The 17,088-nt window shown below is 38.2% G+C and overlaps 1 protein-coding gene across 10 annotated transcripts in view; it reads right to left on the minus strand.

Moving 5' to 3' along the window:
- NAV3 (neuron navigator 3) overlaps window positions 1–17,088 on the minus strand; it is a 527,200-nt gene that overhangs the window by 183,901 nt on the left and 326,211 nt on the right. The window lies entirely within an intron of this gene.

The raw sequence follows: 17,088 nt of genomic DNA on the forward strand, positions 1-17,088 counted from the left end.
ACCATCCTGGGGTGTCCCAGCATACAGAGGGAGCTCAGACTAGTGGAGATTGGCAGGAGGTGTCACACAGATGGAGGGTACCAGTGGCCCTCGGCAGCCAGCCCTGGCTCCCTTTTACAGGGGGTTTGTGACCTCTCTCCTCACTCTAGAAAACAGGACTTGTACAGAACCTTTGACTACCACGGGATGTTGCCACTGAGAGGAAGCATATATGTATGCCAGTACCATTGTGTGAGTAAATATAACAACTAAGAGTCTTTCTCTGCTGAGAATACTGTTTGAAAATGTTGAAACTGCACCTCTTTCATAAAAAAAAAAAAAAAAAAAAAAAAAAAGAGTTTACTTTATAAACATCCTTTTATTTAACCTCATAGATCCTTGGGAGGAAGGTGTCAGAAACCCATTTCATGAACAGAAGAACAGAGGCCAAAGCCATTAACTACTTGCTTATTTTACCTAGGAAATCTGCAGTAGAGTAAGGGTGGGAAAATGGATGCAATTCCCAGAGTCTTACCCAGAGGACCATCATCCGCTTTTCACCCCTCAAAAGTATAACCACCTAGTCCATGTTCCCCTGCTGAGGACTCCTTTGCTACGTGAGAACCTTTGTCACAGATTTTATCCCTCTTTCTTAAAAGAGAGAAAATTTTAACTTGTTTGGCCTATCTGATTTCTTCCCCTATTCCTGCAGGTGGATCACTGGCTGATTTGCCACAGCTTTGACAGCTTTAGAACTTTAGATAATTCCACAGAATTAAACTGTGGAAGTGGATTCAGCTCCCCCATAGCCAAAGGATGCTGCTATTCAGTGGGGCCCTTAATTTCCCTGATGCACCCAGAAGTCCACTTCAGTCACCTGATTGATATTCTTTTTTCCCTATAACTATTGAGTGACATAAAAGGCTCCATTAAAATGTTTTATTAAAGCCAACTGTAGATGTGAAAGTGTTTCTTCAACTATATAACCATATATAATGAATTCTAATGTGGGGTCTCCAAAGACTGTAAAAACACATATTTAGTACAATATGAAATCATGATGATAAAGATGCATACCACACCCATAGCATCATATATTCCCTACTACTGGTATTTCGGCTTCAGTCATTCTATTACAGTAATGTCTCAAAAATACTCTCTGAGCTATTACTATAAGCAGAACTATTTTCTGTATTCCAATGAAACTGATCCACTGGAACATACAGATTTTAATTCCACTAGTATTATTTTAGGTTAGTTTCACATTACGAATAAAAATACTTTAGTAGGCATTTCCTTTTTCATTTGTCACACCCTCACATAATTGGGTGTATCAGTCCTAATTCTGACTACAATTTGAACTATCCTCTCACTAAGCAGACAAGGAAATTTCATTGTAGCAGCTGCTATGCCAGTGTCTACTATTCAAAGAATGGGCTTCACTGAACCATCCATCCCCTTTGCAATTTTCTTTTCCCATTAATTTAAAAGTGATAAGCATAAAGAATGCAAACAGTGTTTTTTAAGCAAAGGTTGATAATCCACATAATACAAAAATTTTTCTGATGGTCAGCATTTTGATAGTCATTCAATGGTAGAAAAACAGTACTGGGTGGAGGCAGTGTTAAAAGAGTAGTTTTTTCACTTCAGAAGTATTCTTAAAAAAATAATCAAAAAGGCAAATAGTTGTTGATGGAGACAATACAGCTAACCAACACCCAGCTGGCAGTGGAATATCACGTGTTAATTCCTCTCTTTCTGTAGGGAGTAACACTTGCTTCTGTTTCCCCTCCCCCCTTCCCCATAGGATGCCCTTCTCATTAATCTCATATTTCTGGGAACCCAGCTGCTCAGGAATTAGGTGTAAAAAATGAAAAGCATGTAGATAGACACATGAAATTATAAAAATGTACACATCCACTATAATCTGTTTACACTAAATTTTCTGATGCAAGTATAATGAGAAATAGAGAATCCCCCTTTCAATGTAATTATGCACCTCATAAAATTTAACTCTCTGGGAAAACATAAAGCTCCAGTGTGCATTGTCATTGACAATACTCACACAGAACAGAAGATAAAGAATCAGTAACTTCATGCAGCAGTCTGCTTTTTACAGGTGCTCCCCTTCCACTGGGTGCTGAGCAGCTCTAAGGAGGAGCTATGCATGCTACCCCTCTTTTCAGAACGAGCAGTAGATCATTCCATCTTGCATTAATTGTGCAGCAATATTTCCCCAAAAACCTCTTATCTTCGATTTTTCTATGCTAAGGCTGTTTCAGAGAGGAACACAGACATGAGGGTTAGTTGTTGCAGCACTTCCTGTCCACTTCGGCACTCCAGCAGCCCTGCCCTATAGCCACACACTGGGCCGGGCTGCTGATTCACTCACTTCCTACCCAAGCTTCCTCTCCTACCACTCTGCTTTACAGGCACATCTGACACGGGAGTATTCCACTCCAACGCTAAGCTCTGACTGCTGACAATATACAGGATAGCCGCTGTTATCTGTGACATGAAGGATCAGTCTCAGCAACACAATAACAGAACAAACCTGATCCTGTGTTCGTGGGATCCAAGCCCCATCCCAGCACCGGTGATTTAACAGCTTGCAACATGAAACAGGATTCAGCTGGGCACTCCGAGCTCGAGCACAGCCTGCTCATGTTAACAATGGTTTCCCCCAGCATTCCTCAACTGCTCGTCATACCAACCTTCAACAGAGTAGAGGAAATAAACTCTGATACCCAAATATAGTTAGGAACTTCACCTTGATACTTTACATGTAGCTACAAGGAGCACAGTAGAGCTGCTTGGCAGGATCTGTAATGAAGCAATACACTTCATAATGCAGTAGCTTAATGAAGTGAAAAAGAGAGAGGATCTCACAGGTTACTGCCTTTCTTAGAAAATGCTTTAATCATAAGCCATGTAATTATACATCAGGCAGTGCTATAATGCATCCTCTTTAAAACTAAAACAAAAATGCTACCACCCACAATCAATGCCAAGTGGGAAATGTCAGGCGGGTTTCAGAAGTGCAGGTAGCCTATTGCAATAATAACACATGACACTTTGCCACTATCTTCCACTAAATCAGCTCAACATGCTTTCCAGGCATAAATGAGATCACCTCTTCTACTTATTATTTCTGTAGACATGGGGAAACTGAGGCATAAAGGCTGCTTTTTGATGTGGCTCACTCAAGGGCAATCTTGTATTCAAGATGGGAATACAACCCAGATATTCTGAGTTAAAAATCTTTTCTTCTATAAGCTTTTCTATCAGGTAATTTTATAAAAAGGCTTGCTGGGAAAATGCATATTCCAAGAATCAGGACCCTTCCAGATATTTTTGTTTGTTTGCTGTGGAATATGGAGCCTCAGCTCTGAAAATGGTCTCCTGTTGCTATCGAGAAGACGGCTTTCCATTCTTAGAGTATGCCTGTGTCACTCACTCATGTACCAATGCTGCTACTTAGGGAGAACACCAGTTGCTGCCAAGTGAGTTATACTAAGACCTTATGACAGATTTCCATGCCATTTAGGAACATAGGTTATATTTGAAAAATATTAAAATATTTGTCCACTATATGAAAAAGTGTCCTTCCTAGATATGTGGAATAAACAGATATCCAGTTCTCATCACATGTCCTTTAAAATACTCTGTAGGACATGACTGAATTCTCATTTATTAGCAAGGAAGAATTGAAATGCTGTCCACCAGCACTCACTCTTGTGCTCTCTTCTGTGCACAATGTCACCTTAATACCTTTGGAGCTTGGGAGGCTTTTTAAGAACTCCATTTCCCAAAAAGAATCTGTAAGCAACAGCAAGGTTCCCACAGATTTTTCTTTACTCTTCATCTTGTGGCAAACAAGTGTTGGAGAAATGGAAGAAAAAACTATATGTTACCAAAGAAAACAAATGTTGCTAGCAGTATACCAGGGTTACAATATTTCACATCAATACACAATACTACTTTTTGGCATAGCAGGAGTTTGTCTTTTATCCTGTGTTTGGATTATATGAATACATTTCACAATTCCTTTTTTTTCCTTACAAAAAAAAAGAAATAAAAGAAAATGGAACTATTAAATAGGCCCAAGACTAGAATTTTAACAGTCAGCCAAAGTGGAAATATGGCATAGTTAACCCAATAAAAGTGCTACATGACTTTCTAGTGTACTGTATTTACTCTGCATAAAGTGTTGCCATTGGAGACAACTGATAGTTGATAGCAGTTAGAGCTTTTCACCCATAGACACCTGTTCAAATTGTGCTTGAAGAAAAAGAGATTGATGAGTTGTTTCTGTTGCTCTCTAGTATGCTACAAAATGGCCTGCAAAGGCTGCATATCTAGTTCCTACAAGGTTTTCCAGTGTTTGGCCTACCCTGGATGCTTAATACCCAATAGAGCCTACATAACAGTCCCAGAGTCCCTGATGAAGAGGATTTGCCAAAGGAGAGGGCATGACCACAACTCTATTTCAACATAGCTATTCTTGGCTAATAAATTGTGGGTAGCAAAGCACATGTTGGAGTGTCCCTGAAGCTGTTTGTATTTATAAAGAGCTGGGCAACACACTGAGTAGTGTTAGAATAGAGTGAGAAAATCAGATTGCAATGAGATGCCTTTCTCCTTCCTACTGCCTATACATTAAGGAAAACTCAAATGGAAGGCAGGATCTGACCTTTTAAATATTTTCTTATTGAAGGTTATGCTGCTGGGATGCAAAAGAATAATTTATTAGCTTCAGTCCTCCACTTAGCAAGGAAAAAGGCTACTCTGGAAAACAATGGTTCCCATTTAAACTGCCATAAGCGACAGATCAAGCATTCAATTTATGTCTTGATTTAATCGACTATAGAAAACACACTGGAACTCATTTGCTATGAAGCAAAGCTAGGGTCTGGGGGGTGGCACTTTCCATAACATTAAGCAAATTACACAAGAAAGAAAAATATTTACACAATTAAAAATATATAGCCAGAAAATGAAACTGGAATGACTTAATTTATAGGCAAGATGGAAGCTAATGCACTTCATTTAACAAAATGAAATAAGTATTAAATGACATTCCACAAACCCTGTTTCTGAATCCCACTGAGCAAATGAGAACAATTATGAGTTAAGGAATAGAAACCACTTAGAGGGATACATGCCAATTAACCAAAATGTCAGAATCCCTGTAGTACAATTCAATTTTGTAAATAGCAGCATGTATCCATCAACACTACTCAGTAATTTACAGATAAAAACACAATTAAACAAAACTCCACTAATCCCAGCTAAGAAAATTAGTAGAAACAATACTCTTCAGCAGTCACTGGCAAGCTTTACATGACTTACTGAACTTTAAGGAGGTTGTTTTATATTTCCAAGTTTCACTTACAGCTTGTGATCTAATCACTGAAGAAACAGTACTGACTTACTGTGTTCCTTTTCCACTCATTTATTCCCAAATCCCAATTGAACACGTGTATTTGAGGCCAATATTCACCAATGGCATAAGGTCAAGACTTTTGATGCTTCTGTGCCAGATGAAAGGTAACAGTATGAGTTTCTTTGAGTGTATATTTGTGTGTATTTGCATGTAAAGTTAGCTGAGTAATTTGTATATTGCCCAGCTAAAAATCCAACTCTTTATAGAATAAAATAACTTGTTCACCCTCTGTAAAGAATCATACCAATTCGCTTTACAGTTTAATCATATAATTTTATTGGCTTCCTACGCCTACTCTTCAGTCCTGTGCAATGGCAATAAAATACCACAGGAAGGAGCCAGATATTCATCCTTCAGCTTCAGGGACCCCAACCAGACAGCTGCTTCTCTTCAGGCTTGTGCTGCAGGGAAGCAATACTTTTCAAAAGAGCTATACGGGAGCTATTATTCAATGTAGCTTTTATGTAAAACATTGATTAAAACTAATATCTTAGTTAATTTTATTAAAGTGAGGAAGACCAGGATGCCCTGGGGGGCATAAGTGTTACACCTAGAGACACCACTCAGAAGGTATCTTACCATTTTAGTTCAGATAAGGAATGTGATTCTTAATGTGATCCTACCACTTGGGCTCTATCAAAGATCCTCTTCACGTAAAAAGAAACAGAGAGATGTGCTTCAAGAGCATGAATGCACTCCATTCATTAACCAGAATTTAGTCCATGTAACAACTAAGCAATTCTCTGTCCCCAAAATGTGTACCTTAGATGCTGGCTCCTAAGTACCAAACTTGAGTTTTCCTACAGAGCAACCCTTCCTGCTAATGTGTCCCAGAAGTGAGGGGGCAAGGAGTACGTGATAAAAAGAGCTGATGACTGTCCTGTGTGGTGAGACACACAGAGATGCTTCTGTAAGATGATGTGATGCTACAGTAGTGACAGATATAAGAGGAGCACATGCTTTGTCTTGATAGTAGTGATGTGTGAAGAAAGTAATTTGATCAAAAGCACAATACCAGAATTCTCTAATACAATTAAATGAATTGAAATATATGAAAATCCCTCTATCTTCTGTAGGTGCACCCACACTTGAACATCATCCAAGCCTGCCCAAAGCTTGAAGCACGGTTCTCTGTGATAGTTCCTGACTAAACAGAACTCCTGCAGAAGAAACAGCTGATTTAGGAAGGAGCACCTTTTATTATCCAAAGGAAGAAGGATAAAAAGAAAGCCTTTTACTTGTCTGGGCATCCAGGATAGCAATGGTGACACTCCATACCAGAGGCCGCACTCCATTCCCTTGAATGAAACATCCTATGCTCTAAACTTGTATGAATTCTACTTCTCATAAATGTCTTATCACTTCCAGGATAAGTTTCATGATCAGTCCTGTGTTCACTTGAATGAAGAAACCCACAGTAAGCAGAGTTAAATTTTCTGCAAAGGGAAAAATGAACTGAATTTGCACAGGTTTCCTTTGCAGTTCACCAATATCATAGCAACACAGATGAATGGAGAAAAGACTTCTACAATCTCAGACCTGACTACAAAGTATGAAGTAATTCGGAGAACAAAAGCATCATTACTTTGTTGATTTATTTTTGTTCACAAGCAAAAAGCCACTCTTGGTATCAAACAGACCATTCCTGGATTGAGTCAACACCTGCCTTTGTAAATCAGCAATGGGGCTCCTTACATGGAGCTGAGACACTGTGACACTACTCCAGATTTTCCATCAAAGCTCATTTTTAGGATTTATAACAGGGAGATTCTTTCCACACTGCAATTTGGCATTAAAGAACTTGGCCTGGGGATCAAAATAACCCTCTTCGCCAGCACTTCTTTTTAAGTGTGGAAAGGCAAATTTCTGATATATAAAGATGCAAAAATATTAAGACATACATTTCTTCTTTTCTTGTGAGAAAACAGTAGCAAATAAGACTGCAAGACTGCAACTAACTTTAAATATAAATTCTTCAGGAATTTTTGAGGCTTAGAGACTAATTTGAATTGTCTGTTTTCTTCTCATGTGGGAGAATAGCTCTGAAAATCAAACTAACCAAAATACACTGTTTGCTTTCTGAGCTACATATTTTATAACAAGACATTTTAACTCTAGCTTAATTTTTCTCTGGGCTTTGATGTTTAAAAGTTGTTTGTCACAAACTCTATGATTTTAATAGTGATAAATGTCTTGCACACATTCAGCACACCACTGAGGTGCTAAAGGTCACACAAAATTATTAAGTAAAAAGGTTAATGATTTCAAGTGTAAGTAATCTGAGCCTTTTCTCACTGTTATTAATCTGTTAAAACAGGTCTTCTTGGTGAATGTGAGTATAGTAATGGTCATGTGTGTGCAACCATTTTGCCTTTTGCTACCCGGTTGAAGCTTAGGAAAATTAAATTATGCTTACACAGATGACAGCCTAAAATATACTTCTTCAGATCAAGAAATGTAAAACAGTGTTTCAGGACTTGGAAGACTGAGGACACAGCTCAGTACAACAGGAATACCACTTCAGGACATTTCCTTTTTTCCTTTGATCACCATTGAAAGCGCTACCGATAATAAGGACCTGCCCATTCTGATTATAATAATTCTTAAATTTACAGCACAATAAATCCAGCACAATAAATTTTATGCATGAAGTAAGTTTTGTCAGTCAATATTCTTAAACAACAAAGAGAAGGTAATAATCTTATTATAGCTTTGACAATAGAAAACTTTTCATCCCAAACGAGATTCACTATTATAATCTCTCTCATTTCTTAATGAAAGATGTGTCTCACATGCATCTTCTGTAACACAACCGAATTTAGAAGGATCTTACAATGGAAAGAAAAAGGTTCTAGATTCCTACTAAAAATGTTCTAAACACCCTTCCTTTCTATTATAAAAGGTGCCTAAACACCTCTAGTGAAGGCTTTGGCTGCACTTCACATGAGAAGAGGTAGTGTCTCAAGGAGGGAGGTCCTTTTGACCTGGGGAGTCTCCTTCACTGTTCGATGTCCCATGCAAACCTTCCAACAGATATCCAAACTTTTGGTTCTTCTACACACTTCTTTAGGACTACAGCACCCCCCCAAAATAATACATGAATAATCACATGAATATGTGATTCATGACTCAAATTTTTTTCAGCCATGATTTACCTTTGAAATAAATGAAAACCCATTCTTTTATGACACAAAACAGTGCTTTTGTGCTTGAGGTCTGTTCTCTGGATCCTCACAACTGGCTGTACACAGGGCACCCACTGCCCTCTTCCTCAAGGCACTGCTCTCCACACCCCACAAGTCTTCACTCACTGTCCTATGTTTCCTTTTAAAATACACATTCTGGTGATACACTGTCTCTTGGATAACAGACTAGAAATGAAGGATAAGGATTGACTAACTCACTTGAAAGGGTCACTGCCTTTAAATTTAGTTAAATCCATATCTTCTACCTCTCACAGAATCACCCCTTGGGACTAAAGGCTTCTGTAAAGGATTAGGAAGGAGATACTCTCATTGCGGCCACACCACTACGCAGAAAGTAATTCAAGATTTGGGAAGTTGTGAACAGGAAGCAGATGAGGAAGAAAGGAAGTCACTGAAAACACAAACAAATAACTTTGCTGGCTAAAGATTATAGCATTCATTTTGGACAGAGGTGGTTGTTGTCCAGCCTTTTCTTCCAAGAGCCTTTCTGTGTTTTGTCCCACTAATGTAAGAAATAGAAATGATCCAGTAAAAGGAGCATCATATCTCCTCTCAAATGAATCTCTAATCCAGTCACCTACCACCTTGTGTCCCATCTCATGTAAGGCTCAGTTGTTTTCTTGGACTGTGGTGCTGCACAGCACTAATAACACCACTAGCTCCTCAGGTAGCGTGGAGAAGGCTGGCACTCCAAGACAGTCCACACAGCTGTTTAATCACTCAGAGGAGTGTGGAGTATTATTTTGGGGAATTCTCTACTTTTTTAGAACAAGAAAAACTGTTTTTTTCCAACCTTTCTCATTAACCTTCTAACTCCCTGATAAACTAGGAAAAAAATAACTTGTTAGCGCTTTTTTTAAATTTTTTTTTAAACAGGAAATATTTATTGCTGAGGAATAATGAATATTTCATTCTGAAATACTGGGTTGTTTGGTTGGGTTTTTTTCCAGCTCTAATTTCTTCTTATAGTAGGCAGGTGCTTATTTCACCTGCCCTTTAAATAAACCTGGCTGGTATGATGCTTGAGTCTGTGAAGCCAATGCAGCTTCTGAGCATTCTCAGAAGTACGATTTCATGTCTGTACAAATCCTTAATGCAAAAAACTGGAATGGTTATGGATGGAATACAAGTGCTGCCAAAATAGACAGCTGCTGAGTGGGAGTTCTGAGGATGAGAAGGATGGATATAGGCACCTAAAATGCAAGTGAGGTAAGTCATAGAAACATAATTTCTTCGGGGGAGGAGGGAAGGTCATATTTCAGGAATTACTGTACAAAGGATATCCTTTGTTAAAAGTCCAATCATTTCCTACATTATTTAGTGCATAAGTATGGAACAGAAGAGTCCTTAAAACAAGTTTTTCCTTAAATTCTTTAAATTTAATGTTGTTCCTAAAGGCTTCTGACAACAGAGGATTGCCTTTTTTTAATGATACTTACTGAATGTAATTTTGATATAAATGTAAGGAGAAATGCTTCGGAGGAACTTCCTGAAAACATAAAGAACCCTAATGCATTTTTAATATTTTATTTTAAAGAATTTATGCATTTGGGAACTTCAAGTTGTAGTGGAAAGTGAAGTTTGAAATTTTATGAAACTGATGCACCTCTAGAGTTGTGTAGTTCCACAGAAAGGCTTCTCAAACATTGCACCAGATGGCTTTGTTCTTACCTTCTCTGGGCAGCTTCATGTTACTTCACTATCAGGAATAAAATTCCATACTTCATCAATGCTTCATTTTATGTTACTGTCATTATCTTATTACAGGTTATAATGGTATTGGCATTATCTGCCTAATAATTATTCCTGAGTCCAAGCAGTAAAACTCTTTTAAGCTCTGATCTATAGTCTGCTGAACCACTTAAGTTTCATCTGTGTCTCTTAGTCTGAAAAAGATATTCCATACATTAAAGAAGAATGAAAGTGGGCAAATGGCTTCTCTAGTCTGTGGTTTTGTAGTAAAACAATCCCAACTCAGCTGGATAGATTAAATGCATTTCTCCAAAATATTATATACCCCCTTACTGTGTAAATGAATGTACTGCATTCCTTCAACTTCAAATCCGCAGAAGCATTCTCTTACAAACAGCTATTTACACCACAGTGCACAACAGGTGACTGTGGTACATGTCAAACAAGCTTGCGGGATTTAGATACCCAAGGAACACTGTAAAATGTCTGAAAATACTGCACTAAAATACATACTCTAGCAAACAAATGATAAAGGGTCTTGTATTGTAAGCCATTAAAAAATATTACATCCTAAAAATGGTATTTAAAATGCTCATAATAATATTCAGTGGTACAACACAGTCCTGTAAGTAATTATCTTAAGGACAATATATTTCAATTAATAGTGTTAGCATGCTCCAAATTCTAATCACACAGCAGCCACAGAGGGCAGATACACAGACACAGAGGGCACATGACAATACTGCATAATCAGCCTTGCAATTATATTCAACCACAAAACTGCCCACAGAAAAGGGAACCCATCTGAATGCACCTGATGTGAAGCAAAGATTATTTAAAAACAATAGCATGTAAATATATTTGCATGTTGTCAATTCTTTGCAAAACAAAGGTTTACAAATTTTTTTGGCATTTAAGTTTACATGAGAAGTTCACACACGATCCTTCAGCAGTTACTAGGCAAAACTTTTTTTAAAAAAAGACATACCAGACCTAGAGTTTGGATGGATTGATCCTAAGACCCAAAAAGAAAGCCAAGAACTGAGAAAATTTCTTAAATCTGCAGGTAGATAGTATGACTATCATCTAATTGTATTAGCTATACATTTTCAATTACTGTATACACTATAAAGCAGAGTTCGTGAAGAATCTAACAACTGAAGGAATAGCAAAGCCATGTGGAGAGAGGCTACAAAAATTAGAGAAGGCATGATGTTGGAGCACAACTTGCAGAGTTGTTCAAGTCCTTTACTATGTACACACCCCTCTTGGTGTCCTTCATGGGAACAGGCAGTGCAAACACCTCAAACTGATTGTGGCTTGCCCAGTTTCTTACATGGTTTGTTCAACTGACCAGACCATCTGACTTTGGCACAAGTGAACCTTTTTTGTGGAAAGCTGGCAGAATCACTGTTCACAGGGAAACCCAAACACTTCTAAACAAACTTCATGTATTTATTCACTCAAAGTCAGGAGGCAGAACAAAGGCTTAAAGCAACAAAGAGTTTTGTTTTTTTTCCATTGCCTAAGTTTTCAATGTTCCTTGAAAGCATTTTTAAAGTCACTTTTAGGCTGTTCTCTGTTCCTAGCTGGAAGGCACTGGCTCTGGTCTCTTGTCACTATGATCCTGGAGTTTTTAGAGAGCCATGACAGACACAACATGGCCTGGTCCACTCCAAGCCTACCCACGTGTCCATTGAAGCAGAAATGCCTCTTAAACCCTAAAGCAGTTCATGTGGATCCAGGAGATGCAGCGTCTCTGTGTTCAGCTCTCCTGTGCGAGCCCGTTGGAAGTGCTCTGTCTCTTAAAACAGCAACCTTTAAAAAATAGTATTTATCCTGTTTTTTTCCTTCTGTACCTACAAGCTCTTAAGGATGCTTCTCCTCTCTAGCTCATTCATCTTTAAGCTTTAAGATGTCATTTAATCTTACTCTCTATACTCAGCTTTGGGAAGAGTAAACTGTTCTTAGTCTGGAGAGAGCAAAGACAGAAAATACTTCCTTAAAATTACTCTTTTTGCACGAAACATCATTTTTGCCATCACTTCTTGTTATGCTCTTGAAAGACCTGGTATATGGTTTTACCTTCAAGATGGAACAAGAGTGGCTGTCAAAAACTTTGATGGTCTCAAAACATCTGTGTAGAACTGTTTTGTTTTCTGTAAAGTAATGTAAATGTACTTATGGTAAGCATTTTTTCAACTATTTTTCACAGATGCCTTAAAAACAGTCCACTGACTCATGTAGGTCTGCTGTATGATGTGTTGTAAATCCTAACACAAGGAGAGAGTATTTTATATGATATGAAATATTGAGAACTAAGGAGGAAAACAATCAGGAAAGAAGATATCCTTTCATCAAAGAGCCTTATATCATAGCTCTCATCATGGCTTTCTCCCTTAAGAGAGAAGGTTGATATTCTTTAAGGTGTCTTTCTGAAGATACTTCTAAATTAAGAGATAAGGTATAACTCTAAGAGACAGATAGGCACAGAGTTTTTCTAGGAGCAAAGGCAAATGCAAGGCTTTTCAGGGATTCAAATAAGTTTGGCAGAATGACTGTGAAAATTGTTTTTGTTGAGATGATAGACAAAGAAAAATGAGCTGACTAGAAGAAGGAGAGACAAAACTCAAAACTCAGGGTCAGAAAAACCACTGCAGAAAAAAACCACAAAAATCACAGAACAACCTGAATAGTATCGATTTGCAGAATAAAGAAACATTTCATGTTACAATTATGGCTGAAATAATCTTGGGATATAGGTAAGGAGATTGCCCCAGATTATTTGGGTATTTTCCATATTAAGATAGAAAGGTGTCCTGAGTTCACGCAAAGCAGAAAATGGCATCTAAAAATTCCTCATTTTTTCCTTTTGCAGGGAATAACCTACTAAAATCTGATTTTTTTTACCAGCTATTCAAACCAAATAATTGGCAATGTACTTCAGTAAATTTGTTTACCAGCAGAACACCCAATGCTATGCTATCGAGTACAGGCAAGATCCTCTTTGCTTCCATCAAGAACATCCAACTGCAGCATATACTGATGCAAAACATAAGGAACATTCTTCTCCTCACAAAGGAGTTAAAACACATTAATCTGTTTTCAGCTGGATATTTCATTAAAATTTCTGGGGTTTGGCATCTTCCTACCTGTACCACAAGAAAGCAGAAATAGCTCCACTGAAGATGACATATAAACAAAAGAATTGTTACATTTAGGATAAGAAGTAGGGCCTGAAGCTAAACAAACAAACCAACCAACCAACCACATCCCCCCTTGGCACTACTGCATAAATTGAAATGTTCATCACAGCTTATTGTAAGCTTATGGTACTAATGAGTATCTGAGGCTCCGTCTTGTTTGCAGATACTTAAAAAGCTGGCCTGTTTCTACATTGGATCAATTGCTTCACTAATGCTATTCAAAACTTTGCTCTGCCCTAATCCTTTTTCATGTGGAATTAGGTGGAATGAACTGCTTTCCCTAACACTGTCATCTTTGCCAGGCATCAAAATCAATTCAAGGCAAGCAGACAAAGCCCTGTGCTCCCAGAAGCACAGTAAAATTTGAGAAGGGAGCTCTTGGGACAGGGGATGGCACTGAGGCCACAGGGTGAATCTGGGGAAGCACTGAGGTACAGGATGTGTGTGACTAATCATGGTGGGGAAAGAATGTCACCTCCTGCCCCCACATCATGCGAGTCACTCATCCCAGAGCTCAATGACACAGAGGATGCAGGAGAGCATTAACAGTGGGGACTTACACAGGAAGAGACCTATGGAAAAGCAGACCTGCATCCAACAATGGCACATACTCCTAACTCAGTTTTGTGACCTCTGCTGCTCTGATACCTCAGTGGCTCAGAGCACTCAAGGCACCAATTAACTGCAGTGGAATATATCAAAAGAATATACACTTTGCATAATTATGCTGTTATATTTCCAATTTTACATATTTAATTATATATGCATATTTCATTTTTTTATATGCATATTCCATACCAGTTTGTTTGGTATGGAAATAAATATGGCTAATCACTGAAAGTCAGTAGTATTTAGGAACAAGATATTTTCTTCCAAAAGGCAGGCATCTAGCCTGAGGTGAGCATCTAGGCTCCATCAGCAGTCTGTACCCAGAGAAAGAGGAAACTATGAAGCAGTTTAACCCAAGCAGGAGCCTAATAAAAGAAGAATGAACTCCCCTTTGAAGATGCCCTTCAAAACCCAGGAAAGCAACCTAGAGGACTAGTTTAAATTAAATTCCTAATTTTCAGAGGACAAAAACTAGTGAGACTAATCCCACCTGTAGTGTACCACTGTCTTTAAACTCAAATTTTGTGATTGACTGGAGGCATCTGGCTACATATTTATAGGTGGAATAGGAGGATCTATAGAAAAACTGCACAGCAGATACTGTTCCTCACAGTTTTACTTTTAGTGAAATCTGTGCTAATATATCTGTTGACTTCTACTGGGACAAGACTGAACGGAGTACATCTGTTCTGTTTTGAATTGTTCCTGCAGAGGGACAGCAGGAATTTGCAAAGCAGGAGCTCACAGAGATGCAATTATTCCAGGAGGGCCACACTCCTGTAATGTGGATAAATATCTCACTATCTCCCTGTCTTCTTTTTGTTCTTCTACCTGCATAAACAAAAAGCATCCCAGGCCTGGCACATATATTGCTTCAAACAAGATGGTTGCACATTCAAATAAGTGTACACATATTTAGTAGAAACTGAAGGCTAGGAACAAAAATACAGGAAAAAATGTCAAGAACAAGAACAATAATGTGGCAAGAGCTCTGTTTGGGGGTTTATCACATTGAAGAAGTTGATGTGGGAAGAGAAGTGAGAATGCATATCTAAGTAGATGTCTAATAACTTAATAGAGCATAGAAATGCAGTCAACCACTTCTAGCAAATTCAGTTTATTCCATCTATGGAAATAAAAACTAGATATGAGAAATGAAGTGACTGCAGTAACTTACTCTAGAGCTACCCATCCTTTAAATATAAAAATATAAACATGTCAAGTACTATTAATACATTCATACAACATACACAGAACATATACAGATGAACACAATAAATTGCTTTCATTGTCCTCTGATCCTAAGCCAGTTCTATATCAGGCCAATATTTTGACATTAATTAATGTAACCTTAAAAATGCTTCCCCTTGTGCCACCTGCCTAAACTGTCCTGTAGTTCTCACAAATGAAGGGGCTGAAGCTGTCCCCAGTCACAGCAACTCTACCTCACCTTCCAGCAGTCATGGTTCCCCATGGCCCACTAGACTGACTGTCCTCCCCAGGGCCCTCACTGAGTGACAACCACCTTATCTGGTGCTAGTGCTGCTCTTAATCCTGCCAAGTCTGACCTAAACTGTATATATCATTACTCATCAGTGCAATAAACTGTGATCTATTCAATATCAATGCCAACTTTTTGAACAAATCAATAATTTACTGAAAAAATTGTTGCCAGCCTTGTTTCCTAGAACACTTGTTTCCTGGCACACATTTTATTTACACAAGGAAAAATTGCAACGAGCATTTCAAAATTACAACCTTTGGAGACAAACAGGAACCGTGGTGTTCTTGCTGCATATTTGTTACATTGTGTACAAGAAAACTGCACACAATTTGTGGTTGCTTCTTAAAAGAGTCACTCAAATGTCGAAATGAGAGAGAAAAATGGAAGGAATACGATAAAAGCCACTGTTAAGCAGCATCTTAGGGTACTATGGGAGTGGTGCATTTTTCATTACTTGGATTTTTGGCAGAAAGAATCTGGAAAGGTTTCTTTGGTAAAATCTGGATTCCATATATAATTTCAGTTACAGGGTGTTTCACATGGGGCAAGAGCTATACGAGATATACGCACAGTCAAGGAGGAATAGGCTGTGTCGACATCCACTTATGCTGACCACTAAAGTGTTTCAGATTGAAGGAAAGAACGGCACTACTATCCCAAGACACACCAAGAGGTAACCTTCTGCTGACTTTTGTTGACGTGCAGCTGTAACTCTTTTACGACCCTCAATTTCCTTTTCAAAACAGTGGCATCCTCTGTACAGCAGCAATCCCAGTTGCTGCCACACTCTCATTCTCCTGACTGTCCCCACATTCTCATTCACTATTGCTTCCAGGGCACTTTTGGTCAAATCATTTTGTACTTCAAAGTCATAGGTGGTTACAAAATTTTATTAACTCTAAAGGGATTCTTTCAAGAGAAGCTTTACATAAAAACAATATGTGGCACCTATAACCAGGCCAGACCATAGCGTATTCTAAACAAGTGCCTTAAGCCAACATGTATTTGCCCTTGCAACTTAAACAATCCAGAGTATAATTCATGATACCCTATTAAAAAAACTATTTTATTTTAGATATGAAACATTACTTTTTGCATCACATCACAATCACAATAAAACAAGATAACCAACTTTGTTCCACAAGGTACGTAAATGGCATATGAATAAATCTATTCCCAAACCTCCCACAACATACTACAACCCAGACTCTCATTAAATATGATGTTAAAATTTAGCAGAGCTCCTGATTCTCTGCTTGGAATCTGCTTGCCACTGTAGGAAGAAAATTCCTGTGGCCAAAACTTCACTGGAGTTCAAGCTGCCCAGAAAAGTGGAGAACAATAAAAAGAATATTTTCAAATACATTAATAGCAATAGGCAGTATAAAAATATCATTGGCCTCTTATAGGATGAGGATGTTCACCTCACAAACAGGGTGACAAGGC

This window comes from Pseudopipra pipra, chromosome 5 (assembly GCF_036250125.1).
Source record: "Pseudopipra pipra isolate bDixPip1 chromosome 5, bDixPip1.hap1, whole genome shotgun sequence".
NCBI classification, from domain to species: Eukaryota; Metazoa; Chordata; class Aves; order Passeriformes; family Pipridae; genus Pseudopipra; species Pseudopipra pipra.